Source organism: Urtica dioica, chromosome 2 (genome assembly GCF_054948205.1).
Source record: "Urtica dioica subsp. dioica isolate 48M chromosome 2, U.dioica_male_clone48M_v1_H2, whole genome shotgun sequence".
NCBI classification, from domain to species: Eukaryota; Viridiplantae; Streptophyta; class Magnoliopsida; order Rosales; family Urticaceae; genus Urtica; species Urtica dioica.
Window position 1 is genome coordinate 37,042,465 of NC_142757.1, and position 13,331 is coordinate 37,055,795.

Consider the following 13,331-nt stretch of genomic DNA (forward strand, 5'->3'; position numbering starts at 1 on the left):
AAAACACACATTCTCTCTCCCGCTCGCAATCTCCGAAGTCCTGAGACGCCGCCGAGGACTCCTCGCGCCCCGTCTCCTTCGTCGAGTACGCTTCTCCATCAAGGCTCCGCGCCTCATACTGCGTATCACACGCTTGAACTACGTTCTGACCTGATCCCACGCACGGGTACGTAGGCAGCCGACAACCAAGGCACGGTCACTCCTCCTCCTTACCCCCTACCTCTCCCGAGAGGCGGGTTGATCGGAGAAAACCCTAGCTCGAGACTATCGAGTTCCCACACTTGGCCCGGGTGCGATCACTGGGTCCGGCCTTGGATCGAACCGCCCGAGGTTTTAAATAGTTGTTCATTTTCGTGCGACAACAATAACCATACGAGATATATATGTATATATATATATATAATATAAGGAATAAAGACTTTCGTTATCAATTAAGATAGCAGTAATAATGATAATATTTTTTTAGTAACGGCATCAGTATATAGATTTATCATTCATATATATGAATATGTGTATCCGGATATACATTGAGGCGTTAGTAGCAATATACTTTTTGTTTACTTTTGAAAGAAATAAAGTGGAGAGTTAATGGTATTAATATTAGACATTTATAACAGCCAATTAATTATTCTTTTGAAATGCTTTTCTCACTATAGCTAGCTCTTGAATGTCGTTCATAATATCATTTTATTTTCTTTGACACACACTCTCATCCTTGGTTTGTTATCTCTCCCCATTCCATTTTCTTCTTTTCTATACAAAACTAAAGAAACGTAGACTTTTGCATTTTTTCCCCCATCATACGTTGGGTTCTATTAAGCTTCAAGGAGTTTTCTTTTCAACTCCCTCAGAGGTATTTTTCCTATGTAACGTATCTTTTTCCATTAGTTTTTGATGAATTTGGTTGTTAGGTTGTCTTTCTTATGAACAATAATCATTAAAATGATTTCTGTTTTGCAAGGGTTTTTGAGAAGTTACAAATATGTTTATCGGTTTTCAATAGCTACGATTATGATTTTGATTCGACATTTTTATACAATTAAACTTTAGCCTATTTTTACTATGATGTTCCAATTTTGAGCGTACAAAAGAATATAATTATTTGATTTTTTTTATTAATATCTTATGTATATGAATTTTAAAAAATTGTGAAACGTTGTTTTTGACCGTGTCACTTTAGGAAAAACTGTTCAAAATCTTATTTTACATTTTCTGGAATTTTTCCAGAATTTATTTCAACAAGTTTATTTTCTCGATATTTCATATCTAAGGGCATTTTAGTATTTTCACTTAACGTTGGATTCTGAATTTTTCCAGTAGCCTAGTATTGTCCAGAATATAGATTTTAACTATGAACTAAAATCTCAATTATTAATTCTTCCGGTTAGGTTTCGAATCAACTCGAGCGTTTAAATCGTTCCCGATCAAAGATCGTAATTTCCACTTCAGGTGAGAACAATCTCACTGCAGCACATATTAGTTTTAAATAAAATTATGATGAGTTTTGTGATTCATGACGTGGTTTGTTAGATAGTATTATATGGTTTTGTTTATAGTTATTATAAGCCAAGTGATACATGATACGATATGCTTAAGTACGATGATATGATATATGAGTTGTTATATATTATGCGATGATTACATGTCTACGTTTATGCATTTTACCTTATGATATGTTATGATATGATAAATGATGATGATGGAGTATTAATGACATATTTTTTAAATTTATATGACATTATGTATGTGGATGTTTGGGCATGTCTTTATGCTAAGTAAATTTATGTATGATGTATGAGATGCTAATTAACGTTTTCTAGTTGAGCTATGTTATGTTTCATATGCATTGGTAAGCTATGTCATGTCATGTTATAATCATGTCACGTCTGATGTTATGTATGATGGTTATGTATATTACATGTCATATTTGCATGTCACCTAAACAATAAAGTGAAAAGATAAGTAAGAGAGTCGTACCGCCTCGAGTTACGGAGGTCTCAAGGAGAATTTCCCGAGCCGACTGACGGGCCCAAATGGGGAAATTTCTCATATGTTATAAGTTTATAATACGGAGCAAAGTATGGGACCTTGCAACCCCATATCTTTGTCTCTAAAGTGTACACTGAAATTGGTACGACTACTCTAGGGGAGCCCCGAATAAAATATGATAAGATTTATGTTAAGAAAGACCATTTCACCTTTAGAATGAAAATACTAATAACCGGTTCATGCATTGCATTACTCATCTTGTTTTGTGAGTTTTATATTGTTCTCGCTGAGCGATAGCTCATTTCCACGAAAATTTTACGTATGTGTTGTAGGTAAACAACTTACTGCTAAGTGATGAGTATGGACCAGCGGCGTCGATAGCAAGATGGTCGGGTTATGGTTGCAACTACGTAAGAGAGACTTTCGCTAAGCATAATAGATAAATTAGATTTAATATAATTTCTAAAATAAATTTTTTAATATAGATTAAGTTGTATGTTATAGTTTTGTATCATTTTATCCTTAGCTTGATTAACAAATTTATTATAATTTATTTTCTATTAAGTTGGTATTAAAAATACCACTTTTCAAGTAAAGGTCAAATATTTTCAAGTCAAAGATTTACCATGATCAAAGCTTAAAGTTTAGTTTTTATTTTTATTTGTTATACTTCTGACCAAATTATTTTGACAAGGACTAGTATGATTTTATTGTTTTATGGTATTTGAGAATGTATGTATTAAAAAAAAAATCCGCGAATTTCCAGATTACGGTTTCGTAAAGGTATTATATGATAGAAAATAAAATCCTCATTTTTTTATACATAATTTAGATAAGTAAAATAAATAAGTAAAGTAAGATGATCCGAAAAGTCGGGTCGTCACAGTTGGTATCAGAGCAACGAACCTGCGACCACCCTTGCTATTCGATCGCACGGCTGCATCCCCTACTCAAGTAAGTTTAATATGTTTTAGTTACAATTTTTTTTTATTATTGATTTGAAATCAGTAGTCATGTTTATGTAAGAGCTAGAGATCAAGATGGTTTTTTTTTTTTTGACAAGTAATGACTTGTCTATTTTATGGATAATTGGAGCGTCGTCATTGACGATCAAAACTCCACTCCATTTTCCTTATTTACAAGATGTTATTACTCTCATTCCAATTGTATTTATACACTTCTTTTGTTATGGATTTTTTTTTTCTCAATGGCCTAAAAGATGTCATCTTATGTTATAAGTATGTCTTATTTCATGTTCAAATGAAATCTGCTACGGCAATATGTGAAGAATTTTTTTTTAGTGTGAATAGAAATACCAGAAGTGTGATCTCAGTTAAGTTGGTACATCTAAAAGATTACTAAGAGCACTATCTTAGTTTCATGCCTTGATAGCTCGACCAAAGCTAGTGGTTCTAGACACCACTTTACTCAATTGGTTCAAAGCTCAAGAAACTAAGATATAGGAATTGAGGAACAAAATACACCAAGCGAAGAAGATGAAAAAGGATGAGGGTGTTTTGAGCTGATTCGGATAAATCCATTGTTAAAGGGAAGTAACCCATCTTCCACCATCTTAGATTTTATCATATGCTACGAGTTTTGAATATCACATGATCCAAGTGAAGGAGGAACGAGCCCAATTTTATAAGGCTCGGAAAGAAGATAGATGTCAAAACAAGGGTGCTGACGCCAATAAGAAGCCAAACCAACCAAATAACCACCAACTTAACCGCAACAATCAAGGCTTCAGGGCGCAACCCTAAGGAAATGGGAATGGGAAGAAAAGGACTCATCCCGGTAATAGGGGTAACGCCAACAACAAGGTTAAGATAGAAGGCATAAATTTTCCAATATGCAAGACTTGTGGAAAGATGCATCCTGGAGAGTGTCGGAGAGGAACCTTGACTTGCTTCAAGTGTGGTCAGCATGGTCACTTTCTCAAAGACTGTCTGAAACCAAATTTCGCTCAGAACAGACAGTATCAACAACTCAATCAGAACGGATGACTCAACTACATGCCGACTGTACTAGAAGGGCAACAAATCTCCTTGGGTCGTCTAGAAGCACCAACAGCCACCCAAATGCCACAACCACAACAAGCTCGCATCTATACGCTTCCACCAACGCCGATGCTCTAGCCAGTTCTTCGAATGTGGTAGCAGGTCAGCTTCCTATAGCTCATTTGACGCTTTAGTATTGTTTGACTCTGGTGCCACGTATTGCTTTATTTCGTTAGAACTGGCTAGGAAATTAGGCGATAGTGTAGTGAAAACTAATAAGGTTTTCATGAAGACATTACCGTCTGATGATGAGTTATTATCGGAGTACTATCTGGAAGGAGTACCGATATTTATAGGTGGACAAGAGCTAAAGAGTGATTTCATTGTCTTAGAAATGAAAAACTTTGATGCTATCTTGGGTATAGACTTCTTAGGCGAGAATAATGCAATGATCGATTGTCGCCACAAAAGAGTAATCTTCAAACCGGTAACAAGAAGAGGGTTCACCTTTGTAGGAAGGCCACACAAGAAATCAAAGATGATAGTGTCAGTGTTACAAGTTAGAAGATTGATGAGTAAAGGGTGTTATGGATTCCTAGCGTGTTAGTGGACAAGACGAATGAGGTTGAAGCAAATCCACAAGATGTGCTAGTGTGAGGGAATATGTTGATGTTTTTCCTGAAGATCTCCTTGGTTTAGCGCCCGAACGTGAGATTTCTTTCGCAATCGAGTTGCTACCTGGAACAGGTCCATTTTCCAAAGCACCCTGTCGTATGGCCCCTGCCGAACTCAAAGAGTTACAATCACAACTCCAAGAGTTGTTAGATAAGGGATTTATCCGCCCTAGTCATTCACCTTCGGGAGCACCCGTTCTATTTGTCAAAAAGAAGGATGGGTCTTTCCCCATGCGTATTGACTACTGAAAGCTAAATAAGGTAACGGTCAAGAACAAGTATCCTCTTCCAAGGATTGATGACTTGTTTGACCAACTCAAGGGGGCGAAGGTATTTTCAAAGATAGATTTGCGATCCGGCTGCCATCAATTACGCGTCAAGGAGGACAACATTCCGAAGACAGCTATTCGCACCCGCTATGGTCATTACAAGTTCACTGTCATGCCTTTTGGACTCACTAACGCTCCAGCGACATACATGGACATGATGAATAGGATCTTTAGTGACATCTTGGATAAGTTTATTTTTTCTTCATCGATGACATATTGATTTACTCCAAGAGCGCCGAAGACCACGAGGGTCATTTGCAAATCGCACTCCAGATGCTGATACAACATCAGCTGTATGCCAAATTCTCGACGTGTGAATTTTGGTTGGATAAAGTGCATTTTCTCGGACACGTGGTTTCTAAAGATGGAATCTCTGTCGATCCTTCCAAGATAGAATCCGTGAATGGTTGGAAGCCACCTCTAAGTGCGACTAAGATAAGGAGTTTTCTTGGTTTAACATGCTACTATAGAAGATTTGTGGAAGGATTTTCTACATTAGCTGCACCACTCACCGCCCTCACGAAGAAAGATAAGAAGTATGAGTGGACCGAGAAGTGTGAAGATGGCTTTTGCGAGTTGAAGATAAGACTCACCACCGCTCCAATCCTTATAGTCCCTGAAAGTAGAGAACCTTTGTCTATCTACAGCGATGCATCAAAGCTAGGTCATGCAAAACGGCAAAGTAGTGGCTTATGCGTCTCGACAACTCAAAAACCACGAGAGGAATGATCCTACTCATGATTTTGAGTTAGCTGCAATGTTTTTTTTTCCTCAAGATTTTGAGGCCTTACTTGTAGGGTGCGTGGTGTGAGACATTTACCGATCATAAGAGCTTAAAGTACATTTTCACTCAGAAAGAGTTGAACACGAGACAAAGAAGGTGGCTAGAATTGGTTAAGGATTATGATTGTGGTATCCATTACCATCCTAGAAAGGCAAACGTGGTAGCTGATGCGTTAAGTAGGAAAGATGAGACTAGGCTATCGATGATGCATGCATTATCTCCTCAACTCATTGACGAAATCAACAACTTGGAAGTTGAAATTGTCACCCGGAGATTAACCAACATGACCTTAAAATCAGATCTTTTCGAGAGAATCAAAGAGGCGCAATGACGTGATCCTGAGATGTCAAGGCTGAAGGACAATGCACTGGAAAGTCAGGAGTCAAAATTTTCTCTTGCGGAGAATGATGTACTCTTTTTCAATGGAAGGATCTGTACGTGTACCCAACAAAAATGAGTTACGAAGACAGATTTTGACCGAAGCACATGTGACTCCATATTCAGTCCACCCAGGGTCCACGAAGATGTATCAAGGCCTTCGAGAACACTTCTGGTGGAATGGAATGAAGGGCGACATTGCAAAGTTTGTCAGTAAACGCCTTACATGCCAGAAAGTGAAGGCCGAACATCAACGACCAGCTGAAGAATTACAACCAATCGAGGTTCCTGAAGGGAAGTGGGAACAAATCACAATGGACTTTGTGGTTGGGTTACCTAAGACAAATGAGGGTTATGATGCTATATGGGTAGTGGTGGACCATTTGACCAAATCTGCCAGATTCATGCCGATGAAAGTCACGTACTACGTGCAGAAGTTGGCTGAACTATACATTAATAACGTAGTGAGACTACATGGCGTTACTTTGTCCATCATCTCAGATCGTGCGCTCGTTTCACTTCTAACTTCTAGAGGTGTGTGCAAAAGTCTATGGGATCGCAACTGAAGTTCAGTACTGCTTTTCACCCCCAGACGGATGGCCAATCGGAAAGGGCTATTCAAACCTTTGAGGATATGCTACGAGCATGTATCATGGATTTCGGTAGGAGTTGGAATACAAGGCTACCACTTATTGAATTCTCATACAACAATAGCTACCAAGCTTCAATCGAAGTTGCCCTATATGAAGCTCTTAATGGTAGAAAGTATCGTTCTCTGAATCACTGGTTCGAATCCGGGGAAAATAGCCTCGAGAAGACAAATTTTATTCGAGATACCACTAAAGCCATCAAGAAGATACGAGATCGAATGGGAATTGCCCAAAGTCGACAGAAGAGCTACGCTGACAAGAGGAGGTGACCACTGGAATTTCAAGTAGGAGACTTCGTATTCTTGAAGGTAGCACCTCTCAAGGGGGTGATGAGATTCGGCAAGAAGGGAAAATCGAGCCCGAGGTACATTGACCCTTTCGAGATCACAAAAAAAAAATTGAAAAGTAGCCTACCGTCTAGCTCTAAATTACGAGTTAGCATTGGTACGCAGTGTTTTACGTATCGATGCTCAAACATTGTTTTTACCCGATCCAAAAATGTTTTTGATCCAAGAGCCTATTGAAGTACATAAAGACTTAAGGTTTTGAGGAAAAGCTAGTCGAAATTATTGATCGTGGAGAGAAGGTCCTAAGAACTATAGCGATTCCACTAGTCAAGGTACTTTAGAAGAATCATAAGATAGAAAAACTTACTAGGAATCGCGGAGAATATATGATTTTGTGATATCCCAACCTTTTTTTTTAGAATTTTAGTGTTGCCAAAGAAATATCTCCATGGTTTGTCCCAAATTTTTATATTAATTTTCGGGACGAAAATTCTAATAAGTAGGGGAGATTGTGAAACCCCGAAACTTGACCATATGAAAAAATGTAATATATCACGTTTGAATTATATACTACACGCTACGTATGATTTACGCTTGTTTGTGTGTGATTTGAGTATTTTAAGTTTAGTTATTAGATTTTTTTTTTCAATGTATTGTTCGTAATATATTAGACTAAATCATATATATATATATATATATATATATATATATATATATATGTATGTATATATATAGCTATGATTGATTTTAGAATTTATCTTTCATAATTATAATCATGTATGATACTTTTTCTTATTAATAGCAGTATACGTATGAAGTAGTATTGGTACTTTTTTGTGTGTGTGTGTATGATATTACTCATACATCTAATAATCATACGAGATATATATGTGTATATATATATAACCATACGAGATATATATGTATATATATATATATATATATATATATAATATAAGGAATAAAGAGTTTCGTTATCAATTAAGATAGCAGTAATAATGATAATATTTTTTTAGTAATGGCATCAGTATATAGATTTATCATTCATATATATGAATATGGGTATCCGGATATACATTGAGGCGTTAGTAGCAATATACTTTTTGTTTACTTTTGAAAGAAATAAAGTGGAGAGTTAATGGTATTAATATTAGACATTTATAACAGCCAATTAATTATTCTTTTGAAATGCTTTTCTCACTATAGCTAGCTCTTGAATGTCGTTCATAATATCATTTTATTTTCTTTGACACACACTCTCATCCTTGGTTTGTTATCTCTCCCCATTCCATTTTCTTCTTTTCTATACAAAACTAAAGAAACGTAGACTTTTGCATTTTTTCCCCCATCATACGTTGGGTTCTATTAAGCTTCAAGGAGTTTTCTTTTCAACTCCCTCAGAGGTATTTTTCCTATGTAACGTATCTTTTTCCATTAGTTTTTGATGAATTTGGTTGTTAGGTTGTCTTTCTTATGAACAATAATCATTAAAATGATTTCTGTTTTGCAAGGGTTTTTGAGAAGTTACAAATATGTTTATCGGTTTTCAATAGCTACGATTATGATTTTGATTCGACATTTTTATACAATTAAACTTTAGCCTATTTTTACTATGATGTTCCAATTTTGAGCGTACAAAAGAATATAATTATTTGATTTTTTTTATTAATATCTTATGTATATGAATTTTAAAAAATTGTGAAACGTTGTTTTTGACCGTGTCACTTTAGGAAAAACTGTTCAAAATCTTATTTTACATTTTCTGGAATTTTTCCAGAATTTATTTCAACAAGTTTATTTTCTCGATATTTCATATCTAAGGGCATTTTAGTATTTTCACTTAACGTTGGATTCTGAATTTTTCCAGTAGCCTAGTATTGTCCAGAATATAGATTTTAACTATGAACTAAAATCTCAATTATTAATTCTTCCGGTTAGGTTTCGAATCAACTCGAGCGTTTAAATCGTTCCCGATCAAAGATCGTAATTTCCACTTCAGGTGAGAACAATCTCACTGCAGCACATATTAGTTTTAAATAAAATTATGATGAGTTTTGTGATTCATGACGTGGTTTGTTAGATAGTATTATATGGTTTTGTTTATAGTTATTATAAGCCAAGTGATACATGATACGATATGCTTAAGTACGATGATATGATATATGAGTTGTTATATATTATGCGATGATTACATGTCTACGTTTATGCATTTTACCTTATGATATGTTATGATATGATAAATGATGATGATGGAGTATTAATGACATATTTTTTAAATTTATATGACATTATGTATGTGGATGTTTGGGCATGTCTTTATGCTAAGTAAATTTATGTATGATGTATGAGATGCTAATTAACGTTTTCTAGTTGAGCTATGTTATGTTTCATATGCATTGGTAAGCTATGTCATGTCATGTTATAATCATGTCACGTCTGATGTTATGTATGATGGTTATGTATATTACATGTCATATTTGCATGTCACCTAAACAATAAAGTGAAAAGATAAGTAAGAGAGTCGTACCGCCTCGAGTTACGGAGGTCTCAAGGAGAATTTCCCGAGCCGACTGACGGGCCCAAATGGGGAAATTTCTCATATGTTATAAGTTTATAATACGGAGCAAAGTATGGGACCTTGCAACCCCATATCTTTGTCTCTAAAGTGAACACTGAAATTGGTACGACTACTCTAGGGGAGCCCCGAATAAAATATGATAAGATTTATGTTAAGAAAGACCATTTCACCTTTAGAATGAAAATACTAATAACCGGTTCATGCATTGCATTACTCATCTTGTTTTGTGAGTTTTATATTGTTCTCGCTGAGCGATAGCTCATTTCCACGAAAATTTTACGTATGTGTTGTAGGTAAACAACTTACTGCTAAGTGATGAGTATGGACCAGCGGCGTCGATAGCAAGATGGTCGGGTTATGGTTGCAACTACGTAAGAGAGACTTTCGCTAAGCATAATAGATAAATTAGATTTAATATAATTTCTAAAATAAATTTTTTAATATAGATTAAGTTGTATGTTATAGTTTTGTATCATTTTATCCTTAGCTTGATTAACAAATTTATTATAATTTATTTTCTATTAAGTTGGTATTAAAAATACCACTTTTCAAGTAAAGGTCAAATATTTTCAAGTCAAAGATTTACCATGATCAAAGCTTAAAGTTTAGTTTTTATTTTTATTTGTTATACTTCTGACCAAATTATTTTGACAAGGACTAGTATGATTTTATTGTTTTATGGTATTTGAGAATGTATGTATTAAAAAAAAAAATCCGCGAATTTCCAGATTACGGTTTCGTAAAGGTATTATATGATAGAAAATAAAATCCTCATTTTTTTATACATAATTTAGATAAGTAAAATAAATAAGTAAAGTAAGATGATCCGAAAAGTCGGGTCGTCACAGTTGGTATCAGAGCAACGAACCTGCGACCACCCTTGCTATTCGATCGCACGGCTGCATCCCCTACTCAAGTAAGTTTAATATGTTTTAGTTACAATTTTTTTTTATTATTGATTTGAAATCAGTAGTCATGTTTATGTAAGAGCTAGAGATCAAGATGGTTTTTTTTTTTTTGACAAGTAATGACTTGTCTATTTTATGGATAATTGGAGCGTCGTCATTGACGATCAAAACTCCACTCCATTTTCCTTATTTACAAGATGTTATTACTCTCATTCCAATTGTATTTATACACTTCTTTTGTTATGGATTTTTTTTTTCTCAATGGCCTAAAAGATGTCATCTTATGTTATAAGTATGTCTTATTTCATGTTCAAATGAAATCTGCTACGGCAATATGTGAAGAATTTTTTTTTAGTGTGAATAGAAATACCAGAAGTGTGATCTCAGTTAAGTTGGTACATCTAAAAGATTACTAAGAGCACTATCTTAGTTTCATGCCTTGATAGCTCGACCAAAGCTAGTGGTTCTAGACACCACTTTACTCAATTGGTTCAAAGCTCAAGAAACTAAGATATAGGAATTGAGGAACAAAATACACCAAGCGAAGAAGATGAAAAAGGATGAGGGTGTTTTGAGCTGATTCGGATAAATCCATTGTTAAAGGGAAGTAACCCATCTTCCACCATCTTAGATTTTATCATATGCTACGAGTTTTGAATATCACATGATCCAAGTGAAGGAGGAACGAGCCCAATTTTATAAGGCTCGGAAAGAAGATAGATGTCAAAACAAGGGTGCTGACGCCAATAAGAAGCCAAACCAACCAAATAACCACCAACTTAACCGCAACAATCAAGGCTTCAGGGCGCAACCCTAAGGAAATGGGAATGGGAAGAAAAGGACTCATCCCGGTAATAGGGGTAACGCCAACAACAAGGTTAAGATAGAAGGCATAAATTTTCCAATATGCAAGACTTGTGGAAAGATGCATCCTGGAGAGTGTCGGAGAGGAACCTTGACTTGCTTCAAGTGTGGTCAGCATGGTCACTTTCTCAAAGACTGTCTGAAACCAAATTTCGCTCAGAACAGACAGTATCAACAACTCAATCAGAACGGATGACTCAACTACATGCCGACTGTACTAGAAGGGCAACAAATCTCCTTGGGTCGTCTAGAAGCACCAACAGCCACCCAAATGCCACAACCACAACAAGCTCGCATCTATACGCTTCCACCAACGCCGATGCTCTAGCCAGTTCTTCGAATGTGGTAGCAGGTCAGCTTCCTATAGCTCATTTGACGCTTTAGTATTGTTTGACTCTGGTGCCACGTATTGCTTTATTTCGTTAGAACTGGCTAGGAAATTAGGCGATAGTGTAGTGAAAACTAATAAGGTTTTCATGAAGACATTACCGTCTGATGATGAGTTATTATCGGAGTACTATCTGGAAGGAGTACCGATATTTATAGGTGGACAAGAGCTAAAGAGTGATTTCATTGTCTTAGAAATGAAAAACTTTGATGCTATCTTGGGTATAGACTTCTTAGGCGAGAATAATGCAATGATCGATTGTCGCCACAAAAGAGTAATCTTCAAACCGGTAACAAGAAGAGGGTTCACCTTTGTAGGAAGGCCACACAAGAAATCAAAGATGATAGTGTCAGTGTTACAAGTTAGAAGATTGATGAGTAAAGGGTGTTATGGATTCCTAGCGTGTTAGTGGACAAGACGAATGAGGTTGAAGCAAATCCACAAGATGTGCTAGTGTGAGGGAATATGTTGATGTTTTTCCTGAAGATCTCCTTGGTTTAGCGCCCGAACGTGAGATTTCTTTCGCAATCGAGTTGCTACCTGGAACAGGTCCATTTTCCAAAGCACCCTGTCGTATGGCCCCTGCCGAACTCAAAGAGTTACAATCACAACTCCAAGAGTTGTTAGATAAGGGATTTATCCGCCCTAGTCATTCACCTTCGGGAGCACCCGTTCTATTTGTCAAAAAGAAGGATGGGTCTTTCCCCATGCGTATTGACTACTGAAAGCTAAATAAGGTAACGGTCAAGAACAAGTATCCTCTTCCAAGGATTGATGACTTGTTTGACCAACTCAAGGGGGCGAAGGTATTTTCAAAGATAGATTTGCGATCCGGCTGCCATCAATTACGCGTCAAGGAGGACAACATTCCGAAGACAGCTATTCGCACCCGCTATGGTCATTACAAGTTCACTGTCATGCCTTTTGGACTCACTAACGCTCCAGCGACATACATGGACATGATGAATAGGATCTTTAGTGACATCTTGGATAAGTTTATTTTTTCTTCATCGATGACATATTGATTTACTCCAAGAGCGCCGAAGACCACGAGGGTCATTTGCAAATCGCACTCCAGATGCTGATACAACATCAGCTGTATGCCAAATTCTCGACGTGTGAATTTTGGTTGGATAAAGTGCATTTTCTCGGACACGTGGTTTCTAAAGATGGAATCTCTGTCGATCCTTCCAAGATAGAATCCGTGAATGGTTGGAAGCCACCTCTAAGTGCGACTAAGATAAGGAGTTTTCTTGGTTTAACATGCTACTATAGAAGATTTGTGGAAGGATTTTCTACATTAGCTGCACCACTCACCGCCCTCACGAAGAAAGATAAGAAGTATGAGTGGACCGAGAAGTGTGAAGATGGCTTTTGCGAGTTGAAGATAAGACTCACCACCGCTCCAATCCTTATAGTCCCTGAAAGTAGAGAACCTTTGTCTATCTACAGCGATGCATCAAAGCTAGGTCATGCAAAACGGCAAAGTAGTGGCTTATGCG

General features: G+C 36.5%; 2 long non-coding RNA genes across 2 annotated transcripts; both read left to right on the forward strand.

The window, feature by feature from the left end:
* The first annotated feature begins 806 nt into the window (after positions 1–806).
* LOC149404577 (uncharacterized) lies at positions 807–2,602 on the forward strand. Its single transcript, XR_016294085.1, has 3 exons — positions 807–853; positions 1,389–1,449; positions 2,322–2,602. It is a non-coding gene; the product is annotated as an uncharacterized LOC149404577 (long non-coding RNA).
* A 5,845-nt stretch (positions 2,603–8,447) lies between these two features.
* On the forward strand, positions 8,448–10,243 carry LOC149404578 (uncharacterized). Its single transcript, XR_016294084.1, has 3 exons — positions 8,448–8,494; positions 9,030–9,090; positions 9,963–10,243. It is a non-coding gene; the product is annotated as an uncharacterized LOC149404578 (long non-coding RNA).
* The last annotated feature ends 3,088 nt before the right edge of the window (positions 10,244–13,331 follow it).